The sequence below is a fragment of the Aegilops tauschii genome, chromosome 7 (assembly GCF_002575655.3).
Source record: "Aegilops tauschii subsp. strangulata cultivar AL8/78 chromosome 7, Aet v6.0, whole genome shotgun sequence".
NCBI lineage: Eukaryota > Viridiplantae > Streptophyta > Magnoliopsida > Poales > Poaceae > Aegilops > Aegilops tauschii.
The window spans coordinates 639,740,911-639,757,349 of record NC_053041.3 but is presented as its reverse complement, the minus strand read 5'-3'; the positions used below and the strand labels follow the sequence as shown (position 1 = coordinate 639,757,349).

Genomic DNA, 16,439 nt, shown 5'->3' with positions numbered 1-16,439 from the left:
CAGCATCTTGCTCAAACAGCTATGGCGCGACCCACTATTAATTTATCTGTACTGAACAATTGTACTTGAATACCATTTTTAACTGCACCAAACTGAAACCCCTATAGCCACGCTATTTAAAACTCTGGCTTTGTTTGCTGATTCTTACAGAAATTGATCATATTGAATTTCTAATACTTACTCTAGTAGGGAGTCTGGGATCTCATATCCAGAATGCAGACATTTGGTAATTGGTGAGATATCGCGACATGAGGTAGGACTAGGACTGGACGTCCGAGCGAGCTTTTCGGCTCGGCCCGAAGCTCGCTCCAGCTCGGCCCGTTACAGCTCGGCCCGATACAATAAACGAGCGAGCCCAGTTGGAACAAGAGGCCCGATTCCCGACCGAGCCGAGCCGAGTTTCGCCCGGTCCAACTCGGTGACTCGCTCGAGGCCCAGCCCAATTCGTCCATCTCCATCGCACCGCACGCAACGCATTAGGGCACGAGAGAAGCAGAGAGAGCGCCGCCTCCCCCTTTCTTTGCTCTGTGCTGCCTCGCCCCTTTCTCTGCTCTGCGCCGCAAAGCTGGATCGACGGCGACAAGCGACGCCGCGTCTCCTAACCACACCGACAGCAACGGGCTCGACGGCGACGGGCGACGCCACGTTTCCTCACCACGCCGGACGCAGACGGACGCGCCTCCCCTGGTTTCTCGCCGAACGTGACGAGCAGGAGCAGGTACCTCCTTCCTTTCCAATCCCTAGCCGCAACTCTCTGAACTACTATTACGCATGTGATGGATCAATGGATGGATGGATCGATGGATGTACTCATGTAGTTCTTCCGTCCCAATCCCTAGCCATAGGTGTCTAAACTAGCATGCGTCTGATGGATGGATGGATGGATGGATGATGGATCGATCGATGGATGTAGTCATGTAGATGTAGGGCTAGATGGATGGATCATGGATGGATGTATTGTAGCCTGTAGGGCTAGATCTAGAAGAGCCGGATGGATGGATCATGGATGGATGGAGTTATAGGGCAGAATGGATCGAAATTTTCATTGATTCCATGTGTAATTAGTTTTCTGCTGTTGATGATCTACTTGCTGTAGCATAGCAGCTTGAAAAAAAACTACTTGCTGGGAAATTACATTGATTCCATGTGTAATTAGTTTACTTCTGTCGATGATTGACCGTGTGTTGTTTGCTGATGTGTGCAGAGGCCTATCGTCGCAACAATAGACAAGGAAAAGGGGAAGGCGAATGGGAAGGAGAAGGAGAAAGAGAGGACCTTGGACTCCATTATGAAGAGTAAGTTGCCGGTCTCGGGGACCTCCGCCTCGACGTCCCCCTGACCCCACCGGCGCTGGCGTGCGTGCCGGAATCGCCGCTGCCTCTGGCTCCGCAAACGACTATGAGAGGGAGGCTACATCTTCCCAGGTATGTGTGTGCAAAATATATATTTGTGCAAGCTCATGTATGTGCTGTTTTTGCTTTTTGAAAGTCAAATTTATGTGTGCCCAAGCTCATATGTGCTGTTTTTGGTATCCAAATGTCAAATATATGTTTGTGCAAAGCTCATGTGTGTGCTTTCTTTGGTGTCCAAATCTCAAATATATGTTTGTGCAAGCTCATGTGTGTGCTGTTTTTGCTATCCAAAAGTCAAATATATGTGTGTCCAAGCTCATGTGTGTGTTGTTGTTGTGTGCTAGGCAATGGAGCATGATAAGCAAGTGGAGGAGGATCATGAAGATGTGGAAGAGGATGAGGAGGAGGACGAGGAAGAGCAAGATACTTTGTTTGAGATGCCGTGTGGGGTTGGTGACAAATCAGATTTAGATGAATTTCCGGATAGTGAAAATTTCTTTGTTTCCCTGTCAATATTTGATGTTTTGCTGTGTAAAGTTCAACGGATGTGCTGTCCAAAATTCAATAGAAATGCTGCCCAATTCTTTCTCTCATATCTCTTCCATTGTTGCAATTTTTATAGAAGAATTCATAGAAGAAAGCTTATTTTTCATTACTATGACCATTTCTTAAAACAATATACTGCTGGACGTTTCATTTTAAGCAGTATAAACTGTTTTTCTTTCAAAATATGGGTTTAATTACTGCAAAACAATCAACATTGTGGACTATATACAGAGGTTCTGTTAAAAATGCAGACTGGTGGCAGCTAGCTTTCGAGCCGGCTCGGTCTGAGCCGAGCCATACCCAAAACGAGCCGAGCCGCTTGAAGTAGGCTTGTCGGCTGAGCGAGCCGAGCCGAGCCGAGCCGCTCCAGAGCGAGCCAAAGCCAGGCTCGGATCAAGCTCGGCTCGGCTCGGCTCGTGTCCAGCCCTAGGTAGGACCGACCGGGCTGGAGCGGCACCGCCACGAGCTCGCCGCTCTTGCCGTACTTGGCGCGGAACATGGTGACGCGGAGCACCCAGCTGTCGCCGTCACCTATGGAGCCACGGTAGCTATCGTCACCCTGGCGCAGCGTGAGCTCGACGAGGCAGAATGTGCCGCCGGCACCACCGCCGGTGCACCTCATAGGGACGAGCACGCGATGATACATGGACTTGAGCGGTGCCTCGATGAACGTCAGTTTCTCCTCGGCCACCTTCCAGGCTGGCGGTGGCGCTGGCGTGCAGCCGTTCCCGACGAGGGCTGGGACGTCACAGGAGCAGAGATGCGGGTGGCAGCTGTAGTCCTCATTGTGGTCGACCGTGCGGATGCCGACCCACGCGTCGAGGTCACCGTCGTAGTGCGCAAGGCCCTTGAACGGAAGGCACCAGTCGCCGTGGCACGTCCACGCGCCGCTCTCCATATCCAGGGAGAAGGTGCCCAGCTCCTTGCCGTAGCCTGTTTTCACGGACACGAAGATGGTGCGCCCGTCTGGATGCAGCGCACGCCCCGAGACATAGTATGGTTCGGTGCCGTCTGGCGGCGGCGGACCGCTCTTCCAGGTCCACCGCTGCTGCCGCCTCATGGAGACAGAGTTGGGCACGTCCTCCTCGTCGTCGGATTGGTAGGTACGACATTCTTCACTGTGGCAAAGGTAGTGCAGGCCGCCGTTGCTGCACGGATTGGATTTGAACGCGTACAGCTTGCCATCGGCGGGCACGGCGTCATACGGGACGAAGAGATCTCGGGGGAGAGATTGCTGGGTGTCTAGCGACGCCGTCTCCGTGTGGTAGACGAGGGTGAGGCCACGGTCGACATGACTGGTGACGACGATGTTGGTGCCCAAGGCATGGAAGCGCGGCCGCGAACCCACCATGAGGAAGCTGAGGCTGTTGAGGATATAACCTTTAAAGTCACCCGCCCGGCGGGGCCGGGTTATACATAAGGGTCATCACCTGAAGCCCGGCGCCAAGCTCGAAGACGGCGGGCCGAAGATGGGCTTAAGACCCGGAGATGGCTTAAGGCCCGTGGTTACAACCGCCATTATGGTAGAACTTGTAGCGTAAGGCAAGAATAGTTGAGAGTCCGAGCCGGACACTCTTATGAGCCGGCCGGGACTCTGAGAGCTGCTGGGCGTCAGCCTCTCTATATAAAGGGACGACCCGGCAGCGGTTTAGGGGCAAGAAAGATCTCGTCGAGAGCCAGGCATAGCAGTTAAGCTCCCTGGTCCTCGAAACCCTAATCAATACCACCTCAACTGGACGTAGGCTTTTACCTTCACCGTAAGGGGCCGAACCAGTATAACCTCTCGTGTTCCTTGTCCCGCTTAACCCCTTCAAGCTTCCTAGCGGCGATGGCTCCACGACTAAGTCCTAGCTTGAGGACATCTGCCGTGACAATTCCACGACAGTTGGCGCCCACCGTGGGGCCAGCGCACGGTGGATTCGAGTTCTTGAAGGGCAGCTTCGAAGGGCTCAAGGGATACGCTGTGGGCCGGATGACCAAGAGTCGTCGCGGCAAGCTCTACATCGACGATGCAGGCTGGGGCCCCGACGCCGGCTTAATTGAGTACGGATACCGGGTCCCCTTCGGCAGAATTCATGTTTTCATTGGCAAGATTGGTGAGCCGGGCCCTGAGCCGGATCTCTGCGCTGATCTCATCGAGACGGCTCAGCGCGCGCGACCCGCCCGGGCCCTGCCTGCCTTGAAGCATGCTTTTGTGGGATGTATCCATGGAGGACTCCCTGATGGATCTGGATCTGGTGATGAGACGGCCGCCGGCTCTGACGGCGAGTCGTCCACAGATGAGTCAAACTCGTTGTATCAACTTCAAGATGGCAGGCTCATGGGTTGTTCCGATGGTGACAGTATTCCGGACCCGTTTGAGCCGCCGAGCCGGGTTGGAATCTTCATGGCCGGTGCGTAGTCTGTTCAGAACCCTGCGGCTGGGGCGGGAAACCCGGTGCCCTCGCCGGCTCAGGTGCTGATGGATCTCACGGACAAGATGACGGCCCTGTTGACCGCCGTGGTTGACCCGGCGGATCAAGCTCAGCATGATGCGGAGGTGGCGCAGTTAAAGTTAGATCTAGTGAAAGTCAAAGAGGATCTGGCAGCGGAAGGGATTAGGATGGCTGCGGAGAGGGCGGCTCTCGACGCCCAAACTCAGTTGATCCAGGCGCAGTCCTTGCGGTTCACGATGGATCAGAATGCGTCCAATGAGGTCATGAGAAGGAGGCATCAAAAGGCCCAATCTCGACTCCTTCCGATCTACGATCCTCGGAACCTCTTCAACACGCCAGGTGCAGGGTCTAGTAACCCGCCAGGGATCATAGTGCCCGGGTCTGGGACCCCTGTTCAGCCACAAGTGATGGGGCCTCCCCGGGTGAGCCCAGCCCCGCCTCAGTATGTGCCGATACCGCCGGGCCATTATGCCAACCCGCTGGAGAACATGGTCGCCGCAGCGGCACGGCTGGCGGCCCTCCCAATTGACGGCGACTCTCCGACGGCTATTGAAACCCGCCGGGTTAGGGAACTCCTTCAGACAGCACTGGCGCAGCAAGAGGCGTACTCTTATAGCCGAGACAGGATCCACTCGACCCCTCGTCCAGGCCGGAGCCCGAGTTATAGCAGACACATGGTCTCAGCGACCGGCTCAAGTAATGTCCGACGCCGTGACCCGCCCCCTGGCCATGGCCCGGCTCATAACAGAGCCTTTCACGCAGCAGACCAAGACAGAGCGCGGCAGGAGGCGGAGCAGGTGCCTCAGTTGACGGCTTACCAGACTCACCCGGCTTATCCGACGACCTCCGTCGACGTGGGTATCCCTACCAGGACCGGAGGTGTCCCTTGTTTAGTGCCAGCTCTTCGCAATGAGCGTCTACCCAAGGACTTCAAAGGCCCTAGGAAGGTGCCTAATTACACGGCTGACTTACAACCCGTAGCCTGGATCGAAAGTTACGAGATGGCCATGGAACTGCTGGAGGTCAGTGAGGCGGCGATGGCCAAGTACTTCACCATGATGCTAGATGGGACTGCCCGCACTTGGTTGAAAGGGCTACCGCCGAATTCCATCGGATCTTGGGCTGAGCTGAAGGCCCGGTTCATACAAAACTTCAAAGACACCTGTAGACAGTCTATGTCAATAGTGGATTTGACTAACTGTAAGCAACAGGAGGGCGAGTCTACGACACATTGGGTTCGCCGGGTTAAGGAGATAATACATTCATCTGATAAGATGGATGCCGGCTCTGCAGTTTTAATGCTGGAACAGAATTGTCGCTTTCTGCCCCTGAAGATGAAACTCGGGCGGCTTAAGCGCGACTGTAATGACATGGGTACGCTGATGGCGGCTCTCGTCAAGTACGCCGATTCTGATAGTACCAAGGACCCCGCTTCAGATGATGAAAGGACAGGGAAGGGAAAGAAGAACGGCAATGGCAAGGGTCCTCAGCATAACACAGGGAGCCAAGGAGGTGGCAAGCGCAAGGCCGACGGCAGCCTAGAGTTCGTGGCCAACGCCAGCTCACAGGGTAATAACCAGCGACGCAAGGGGAGGCCACCCCCCCGAGCCGGCGGGTCAGGCCCGACGCTAGAGCAGCTGTTGAATGAACCCTGTCCAGGCACGGCTCTAGGGAAAAGCCAGCTACTCATTTATGGAAGGATTGTGCGATCATGAAGGCCTTTAAGAATTCCAACGCCTTTAATGGCAACAACGGCCCGGGCGGCGGCTCAGGCGCCGGCGGTTTTCATGGCCCGGGCGGTGGCTCAAATTCTAATCTTCAGAAGAGCCAAGGGGGCTTTAATCAGCAGCCCGGCCAGGGTCATCAACAGCAACAGGGGGGTTATCAGACCAATCCAAAGCAGCTTAGCGGTGGACAGTATCATGTATTTACCACCAGTCTGTGTAAGCGAGATCAGAAGCTTCATAAGAGGGCTGTAAATGCTGTTGAGCCGGCGGTTCCACGATATTTACGGTGGTCTGAGCAGCCTATAGTATGGAGTAGGGAGGATCACCCTCCCCGGGTGGATAATCCGGGTGACTTGGCCTTGGTGGTGGCTCCTCAGGTGGGAGGATATAAGTTCACTAAGGTGCTCATGGATGGAGGCAGCAGCATCAACATCCTCTATTATGAGACTTTCCGTCGTATGGGATTGATTGATAAGAACCTCAGCCAGTCAAACACCATTTTCCATGGCGTGGTACCTGGTAAGTCGGCTTATCCAGTCGGCAAGATCGAGTTGGAAGTGGCCTTTGGAGACGAGCACAACTACAGGGTGGAAAAATTGACCTTTGAGGTGGTCAAGATAATGAGCCCGTATCATGCCATATTTGGCCGGCCGGCTTACGCCAAGTTCATGGCACGGCCATGTTACGTGTATCTGCAGCTCAAGATGCCGGGTCTCAATGGGACCATTACGGTTCATGGCAGTCGGAAGGTGGCCTTGGAGTGTGAGTTAGGCGATGCAGCTTATGCAGAATCTGTTTGTGCAACAGAGGAGTTAAAATTTTACAAAGACAATGTTGACCCAACAGATATGACCTCTCTGAAAAAGCCAACTACGGAGCATGAGCCGGCAATGAAATTTAAGTCGGCTGATGAGACTAAACTTGTTGATTTTGTTCCAGGTGATTCATCTCAGCAGTTTAGCATCAGTGCCAATCTGGATCCAAAATAGGAAAGCGCGCTCATCGAGTTCATCCATGAGAATAGGGACATTTTTGCATGGAAACCTTCTGACATGCCAGGTGTACCTAGAGAACTCGCTGAGCACACTCTCAATGTTGATCCGAAGTTTAAGCCGGTCAGGCAATTCCTTCGGCGGTTTAATGAAGAAAGGCGGAAAGCTATTGGTGAAGAGGTGGCCAGGCTCTTGGCGGCCGGGTTTATTGTTGAAGTTTTTCACCCAGAGTGGTTAGCTAACCCGGTGCTCGTACTCAAGAAGAACGGCACTTGGCGGATGTGTGTGGACTACACGGACTTAAACAAGGCGTGTCCGGCTGATCCTTTTGCCCTTCCCCGTATCGATCAAATCATTGATGCTACGGCGGGTTGTGAGCGCTTAAGTTTCTTGGATGCTTATTCTGGATATCATCAGATTAAAATGGCAGTTAAGGACCAGGAGAAGACGGTGTTCATCACTCCCTTTGGAGCCTTCTGCCATGTGTCTATGCCCTTTGGACTCAAGAGTGCACAGGCGACCTATCAACGTTGCGTGCAGAACTGTCTTCATAACCAGATTGGGCGCAATGTTCATGCTTATGTGGATGATATTGTGGTTAAATCCAGGAAGGAGGAAACCCTGATAGATGATCTGAGGGAAACCTTTGATAATCTCCGGGTCTACAAGATGATGCTTAACCCGGCCAAGTGTGTTTTTGGTGTTCCTGCAGGCAAGCTCTTGGGTTTCTTGGTTTCTAACAGAGGCATTGAAGCTAACCCGGAGAAGATCAAGGCCATCACCTCCCTGGCTAAGCCGGCATGTATAAACGACGTCCAGTGCCTGGCGGGTCGTATTGCTGCTTTAAGCCGTTTTATAAGCCGTTTGGGGGAGAAGGCCATGCCATTATATCAGTTGATGAAGAAAACTGATGACTTTGTCTGGAATGATGCAGCTAATACTGCTTTTGAGGATTTGAAGAGACAGCTGGCCGAGCCCCCAGTCCTTGCTGCTCCGGTTGACAAGGAGCCTTTATTGTTGTATGTGGCTGCTAACACACGAGCCGTCAGTGTGGCCGTGGTGGTGGAGCGCAAGGAAGAGGGTAAGGAGCATCCGGTTCAGCGGCCGGTCTATTATGTCAGCGAAGTACTCATTGAGTCCAAGCAGCGGTATCCGCATTGGCAGAAGCTTGTTTATGGTGTGTTCATGGCAAGCCGGAAGCTTAAGCATTATTTCCAGGGTCACCCCATCACGGTGGTCAGTTCTGCCCCCCTTGGAGATATCATTCAAAACAGAGAGGCCACAGGGAGAGTGGCTTAGTGGGCTATAGAGCTCGGACCTCATGGTCTGAAATACGTGCCACGCACTGCTGTTAAATCTCAGGCCTTGGTGGATTTCATCAATGATTGGACAGAGCTACAAGTGCCCGAACAAAAGCCGGTTAACACATAGTGGACTATTCACTTCGATGGGTCCAGGCAATTGGAGGGCTCGGGGGCTGGAGTCGTATTGGCTTCCCCTAAAGGTGACAAGTTCCATTATGTGCTACAATTGATGTTTCCTTGCACCAACAATGCAGCAGAGTACGAGGCCTTGCTCCACGGTCTTCGGATGGCTAAGGAGATGAGCTTGAGCTGGGTAAGGTGCTTCGGCGACTCAGACTTGGTGGCTCAACAAGTGTCAGGAAAGTGGGACTCCAAGGACCCTCTCATGGCGGCTTATCGCCGCGAAGTTGATGCCATTGCTGGGCACTTTCAGGGTTACCAAGTAGAGCACATCGATCGCAGGAAGAATGAGGCGGCTGATGCTTTAAGCCGGCTGGGCTCTCAGCGAAAACCGGTGCCGCCTATTACTTTCCTGGACGTCCTGCATAACCCTTCTGTTAAGTTGCCCACAGAGGAAGACTTGGCTGTCCCTGACCCGGAGGCACGACTGGTGGCGGCTCTCCACATCATCCCAGACTGGACAGTGCCCTATCTGGCTTACATGACCCGGGGAGATTTGCCTGAGGACGAAACTTTGGCCCGACAAATAACCCGGCGGTCTAAGTCAATGGTTGTTATCAATGGTGAGTTGCATCGCCGCAGTGTTACGGGAACGTTCCAGCGGTGTGTCTCCCCTGAGGAAGGTCAAGACATCTTGCGTGAGATTCATGAAGGGGATTGTGGCCATCATGCCGGTTCAAAATCTCTTGTGGCCAAGGCTTTTCGTCATGGTTTTTACTGGCTGACGGCTCATGCTGATGCGGAGGACTTGGTCAGTAAATGTGATGGTTGCCAAAGGTTCTCGCGACGGGCTCATGTGCCGGCTCAGGAGCTGAGGATGATCCCAATTACTTGGCCCTTTGCGGTCTGGGGGCTTGATATGGTTGGGCCTTTTAAAAGGTCCAAGGATAAGAAGACCCACCTCTTGGTGGCAGTTGACAAATTTACCGAGTGGGTTGAAGCGGAGCCAGTTAGCAAGTGTGATGCAGCCACGGCAGTTCAGTTTATGAAAAAGGTGATCTTTCGTTTTGGCTTTCCACACAGCATTATAACCGACAATGGTACCAATCTATCCAAAGGCGCCATGGAGGAGTTTTGTCAACGAGAGCATATTCGACTTGATGTTTCATCAGTGGCTCATCCTCAATCCAATGGTCAAGCTGAGAGGGCTAATCAGGAGATTCTGAAAGGCATCAAACCCCGGCTTTTGGTCCCTTTACAACGAACGCCGGGTTGTTGGGTGGAGGAGTTACCCTCCGTGTTGTGGAGCATCAACACTACTCCTAACAGGTCTACGGGTTTCACGCCTTTCTTCATGGTTTATGGAGCGGAAGCAGTTCTCCCCAGTGACATCCGTCATGATTCACCTCGAGTGGCGGCTTATGTGGAGGTGGATAATGAACAGGCGCGCCAGGATGCTCTTGACTTGTTGGACGAACAGCGTGATGTGGCAGCAGCTCGCTCAGCGATTTACCAACAAGACCTGCGCCGTTATCATAGTCGCCGGGTTAAGTCCCGGGTCTTCTAGGAAGGCGATCTGGTGCTCCGGCTCGTCCAAGATCAAACAGATGCACACAAGTTATCCCCGCCTTGGGAAGGGCCCTTTGTGGTCAGCAAGAATTTGCACAATGGGTCATATTACCTCATTGACATTCGGGAGCACAAAGATTCATGTAAGTCGGAGGAAGAGACCCGTCGGCCGTGGAACATAGCTCAGCTTCGGCCTTATTACACTTGAGCCACCGGCTCTCATAATGTACATATTTCTCTAAACCATGTATATATTATGATAAGCAATAAAGCAGGACCTCTGTCCTTTTTTCTCCTCCAAATATGAACGTGTTGTTTTCGTTGCAAGATTACATGATAATTTGAAGGAGGATCCGGCTTATGATCGTATTCGAATCTAGCCGAATGCAATAAGGTCATTTGGGGGCTTCCTGTTCAAACATAGGTCGTATTCGAACCAAAGAGAACATAGCTGTCGATACCCATTTGATTGGCAAAGTGCCGAGCTCATTGGGGAGTTTTCTTTGGTCATATTTGAATCATAGTTCAACCCCCTTTGGGAACCGATGTGGATCGTATTCGAATCAGCGTCGTTAAACAATTCTTAAAGTCATTTGGGGGCTTCCTGTTCAAACATGGGTCGTATTCGAACCAAAGAGAACATAGCTGTCGGTACCCTCTTGATTGGCATCGCCACACCCACTGGGGGCTATATGATCGCATTCGAATCCTAGCATAACCCCTTTGGGACGGGTCTCTGGTCGTATTCGAACCGGAAGCCCCTAAGTTTTTCTGATTTATAGCGAGTTCCTCTGATTATTTCAAGTATGCACGGCGGGTCTCACTTTGCCGGCTTAACTTTGATTTACAGTACTAAGCGAACACAATCGGCGTTGTTAAGACTGGTAAACCGGAATTGAGGTACCAACCTTATTACCCAGGTTATCTAAGCCGGAAGTGTGCTTGCAGGCCGGTAAGTGTGTTGTTACGGTTATATCAAGGACATAATTGAGGACCAGTCTTTTGTGATTCATATTCCGGGTTATATGTATAAGACTATGATTCTCCGTGCGGTAAGCCACCTAGAGACTTGTGATTTGTCTTTCTATGCAGGATAGTTAAAGACAACTATTTAAGCTTAAGGAACATGAATGATCAACTATGACCCGGAGAAATATAGGGAAGCAACTTCAATGGAATTCAGCATTCAACGCGTGCACGATGGCACGGCAAAATTAAAGTGTTGATCCTATTCTATTACAAGACTCATCGAGTCCAAAAGGGTGAAGAATTGTTTCAAATGAACCGCCTACAGAGTTAAGACGCTTGCTGGGTTGAAGTTTCCGGCTCATCCCTCTCCGCTCCTCCGGCTGTTCCCAAGACCTGGAAAGTTGACGATTTCCAGTCAATGCCGCTCAGAGCTTCAAATTGAGCTTCCTCATCAATTAACCCGGCCGGGTCAATTTCCGGGGCAAAGGTGTGCTTACGAGTCGGCGGGACTAAGCTGATGGCTTCGTAACGCGGAGTGGGGATCCTCTGATTTTCTGCATCGTAACCCGGCTGGTGCTTGGTCCGATCCGTGTCATTTCCAATTAGAGTGGCCACCGGGCGTACGACCTTCACGCAGGCTGCAAAGTGTTGGGGAACGTAGTAATTTCAAAAAATTTCCTACGCACACGCAAGATCATGGTGATGCATAGCAACGAGAGGGGAGAGTGTTGTCCACGTACCCTCGTAGACTGACAGCGGAAGCGTTATCACAACGCGGTTGATGTAGTCGTACGTCTTCATGATCCGACCGATCAAGTACCGAACGCACGGCACCTCCGAGTTCTACACACGTTCAGCTCGATGACGTCCCTCGAACTCCGATCCAGCCGAGTGTTGAGGGAGAGTTTCGTCAGCACGACGGCGTGGTGACGATGATGATGTTCCACCGACGCAGGGCTTCGCCTAAGCTCCGCAACGGTATTATCGAGGTGTAATATGGTGGAGGGGGGCACCGCACACGGCTAAGAGATCTCAAGGATCAGTTGTTGTGTCTATGGGGTGCCCCCTGCCCCCGTATATAAAGGAGCAAGGGAGGAGGAGGCCGGCCCTAGGAGGGGGCGCACCAAGTGTGGAGTCCTACTAGGACTCCCTAGTCCTAGTAGGATTCCACCTCCCATATGGAATAGGAAAAGAGGAAGGGAAAAAGAGAAGGAAGGAAGGGGGCGCCCCCCTTCCCTAGTCCAATTCGGACCAGACCAAGGGGAGGGGTGCGGCCACCCTTGCGGCCCTTTTCCTTCTTTCCCGTATGGCCCAATAAGGCCCAATACGTATTCCCGTAACTCTCCGGTACTCCGAAAAATACCCGAATCACTCGGAACCTTTCCGAAGTCCGAATATAGTCGTCCAATATATCGATCTTTATGTCTCGGCCATTTCGAGACTCCTCGTCATGTCCCCGATCTCATCCGGGACTCAGAACTCCTTCGGTACATCAACATACATAAACTCATAATAAAACTGTCATCGTAACTTTAAGCGTGCGGACCCTACGGGTTCGAGAACTATGTAGACATGACCGAGAAACGTCTCCGGTCAATAACCAATATCGGGACCTGGATGCCCATATTGGCTCCCACATATTCTACGAAGATCTTTATCGGTCAGACCGCATAACAACATACGTTGTTCCCTTTGTCATCAGTATGTTACTTGCCCGAGATTCGATCGTCGGTATCTCGATACCTAGTTCAATCTCGTTACCAGCAAGTCTCTTTACTCGTTCTGTAACACATCATCCCGGAACTAACTTATTAGTCACAATGCTTGCAAGGCTTATAGTGATGTGCATTACCGAGTGGGCCCAGAGATACCTCTCCGACAATCGGAGTGACAAATCCTAATCTCGAAATACGCCAACCCAACAAGTACCTTTGGAGACACCTGTAGAGCACCTTTATAATCACCCATTTACGTTGTGACGTTTGGTAGCACACAAAGTGTTCCTCCGGTAAACGGAAGTTGCATAATCTCATAGTCAGAGGAACATGTATAAGTCATGAAGAAAGCAATAGCAACATACTAAACGATCGGGTGCTAAGCTAACGGAATGGGTCAAGTCAATCACGTCATTCTCCTAATGAGGTGATCTCGTTAATCAAATGACAACTTATGTCTATGGCTAGGAAACATAACCATCTTTGATTAACGAGCTAGTCAAATAGAGGCATACTAGTGACACTCTGTTTGTCTATGTATTCACACATGTATTATGTTTCCGGTTAATACAATTCTAGCATGAATAATAAACATTTATCATGATATAAGGAAATAAATAATAACTTTATTATTGCCTCTAGGGCATATTTCCTTCAGTCTCCCACTTGCACTAGAGTCAATAATCTAGTTCACATCGCCATGTGATTTAACATGAATAGTTCACATCACCATGTGATTAACACCCATGGTTCACATCGTCATGTGACCATCACCCAAAGGGTTTACTAGAGTCAGTAATCTAGTTCACATCGCTATGTGATTAACACCCAAAGAGTACTAAGGTGTGATCATGTTTTGCTTGTGAGATAATTTTAGTCAACGGGTCTGTCACATTCAGATCCGTAAGTATTTTGCAAATTTCTATGTCTACAATGCTCTGCATGGAGCTACTCTAGCTAATTGCTCCCACTTTCAATATGTATCTAGACCGAGACTTAGAGTCATCTAGATTAGTGTCAAAACTTGCATCGACGTAACCTTTTACGACGAGCCTTTTGTCACTTCCATAATCGAGAAACATATCCTTATTCCAGTAAGGATAATTTTGACCGCTGTCCAGTGATCTACTCCTAGATCACTATTGTACTCCCTTGCCAAAATCAGTGTAGGGTATACAATAGATCTGGTACACAGCATGGCATACTTTATAGAACCTATGGCCAAGGCATAGGGAATGACTTTCATTCTCTTTCTATCTTTTGCCGTGGTCGGGCTTTGAGTCTTTACTCAATTTCACACCTTGTAACACAGGAAAGAACTCTTTTCTTTGACTGTTCTATTTTGAACTACTTCAAAATCTTGTTAAGGTATGTACTCATTGAAAAACTTATCAAGCGTCTTCATCTATCTCTATAGATCTTGATGCTCAATATGTAAGCAGCTTCACCGAGGTCTATCTTTGAAAAACTCCTTTCAAACACTCCTTTATGCTTTGCAGAATAATTCTACATTATTTCCGATCAACAATATGTCATTCACATATACTTATCAGAAATGCTGTAGTGCTCCCACTCACTTTCTTGTAAATACAGGCTTCACCGCAAGTCTGTATACAACTATATGCTTTGATCAACTTATCAAAGCGTATATTCCAACTCCGAGATGCTTGCACCAGTCCATTGATGGATCGCTGGAGCTTGCATATTTTGTTAGCACCTTTAGGATTGACAAAACCTTCTGGTTGTATCATATACAACTCTTCTTTAATAAATCCATCAGGAATGCAGTTTTGTTTATCCCTTTGCCAGATTTCATAAAATGCGGCAATTGCTAACATGATTCGGACAGACTTAAGCATAGATACGAGTGAGAAACTCTCATCGTAGTCAACATCTTGAACTTGTCGAAAACCTTTTTGCGACAATTCTAGCTTTGTAGATAGTGATACTACTATCAGCGTCCGTCTTCCTCTTGACAATCCATTTATTCTCAATTGCTTGCCGATCATCGGGCAAGTCAACCAAAGTCCACACTTTGTTCTCATACATGGATCTCATCTCAGATTTCATGGCCTCAAGCCATTTTGCGGAATCTGGGCTCACCATCCCTTCTTCATAGTTCATAGGTTCGTCATGGTCTAGTAACATAACCTCCAGAACAGGATTACCGTACCACTCTGGTGCGGATCTTACTCTGGTTTACCTACGAGGTTTGGTAGTAACTTGATCTGAAGTTACATGATCATCATCATTAACTTCCTCACTAATTGGTGTAGAAGTCACAGGAACAGATTTCTGTGATCCAATAAGGGAGCAGGTACAGTTACCTCATCAAGTTCTACTTTCCTCCCACTCACATCTTTCGAGAGAAACTCCTTCTCTAGAAAGGATCCATACTTAGCAACGAATGTCTTGCCTTCGGATCTGTGATAGAAGGTGTACCCAACTGTCTCCTTTGGGTATCCTATGAAGACACATTTCTCCGATTTGGGTTTGAGCTTATCAGGATGAAATTTTTTCACATAAGCATTGCAACCCCAAAATTTTAAGAAACGACAACTTTGGTTTCTTACCAAACCACAGTTCATAAGGCGTCGTCTCAACGGATTTTGATGGTGCCCTATTTAACGTGAATGTAGCTGTCTCTAATGCATAACCCAAAACGATAGTGGTAAATTGGTAAGAGACATCATAGATTGCACTATATCCAATAAAGTACGGTTATGACGTTCGGACACACCATTACACTGTGGTGTTCCAGGTGGCGTGAGTAGTGAAACTATTTCACATTGTTTTAACTGAAGGCCAAACTCGTAACTCAAATATTTTACCTCTGCGATCATATCATAGAAACTTTTATTTTCTTGTTACGATGATTCTCCACTTCACTCTGAAATTCTTTGAACTTTTCAAATGTTTCAGACTTTGTGTTTCATCAAGTAGATACACCCATATCTGCTCAAATCATCTGTGAAGGTCAGAAAATAATGATACCTGCTACGAGCCTCAATATTCATCGGACCACATACATCTGTATGTATGATTTCCAACAAATCTGTTGCTCTCTCCATAGTTCCGGAGAACGGCGTTTTAGTCATCTTGCCCATGAGGCACGGTTCGCAAGCATCAAGTGATTCATAATCAAGTGATTCCAAAATCCCATCAGTATGGAGTTTCTTCATGCGCTTTACACCAATATGACCTAAACGGCAGTACCACAAATAAGTTGCACTATCATTATTAACTTTGCATCTTTTGGCTTCAATATTATGAATATGTGTATCACTACGATCGAGATCCAACAAACCATTTTCGTTGGTGTGTATGACCATAAAGGTTTTATTCATGTAAACAGAACAACAATTGTTCTCTAACTTAAATGAATAACCGTATTGCAATAAACATGATCAGATCATATTCATGCTCAACGCAAACACCAAATAACACTTATTTAGTTTCAACACTATCCCGAAAGTACAGGGAGTGTGCGATGATGATCATATCAATCTTGAAACTACTTCCAACACACATCGTCACCTCACCTTTTACTAGTCTCTGTTTATTCTGCAACTCCCGTTTTCGAGTTACTACTCTTTAGCAACTGAACCAGTATCAATTACCGAGGGGTTGCTATAAACACTAGTAAAGTACACATCAATAATCTGTATATCAAATTTACCTTTGTTCACTTTTACTAGTCTCTGTTTATT

General features: G+C 49.3%; 1 long non-coding RNA gene across 1 annotated transcript; it reads left to right on the top strand.

Moving 5' to 3' along the window:
* The first annotated feature begins 501 nt into the window (after positions 1-501).
* On the top strand, positions 502-1,932 carry LOC109751757 (uncharacterized). The gene is made up of 3 exons (XR_002230163.4): positions 502-718; positions 1,205-1,424; positions 1,697-1,932. It is a non-coding gene; the product is annotated as an uncharacterized lncRNA (long non-coding RNA).
* Positions 1,933-16,439: the final 14,507 nt, after the last annotated feature.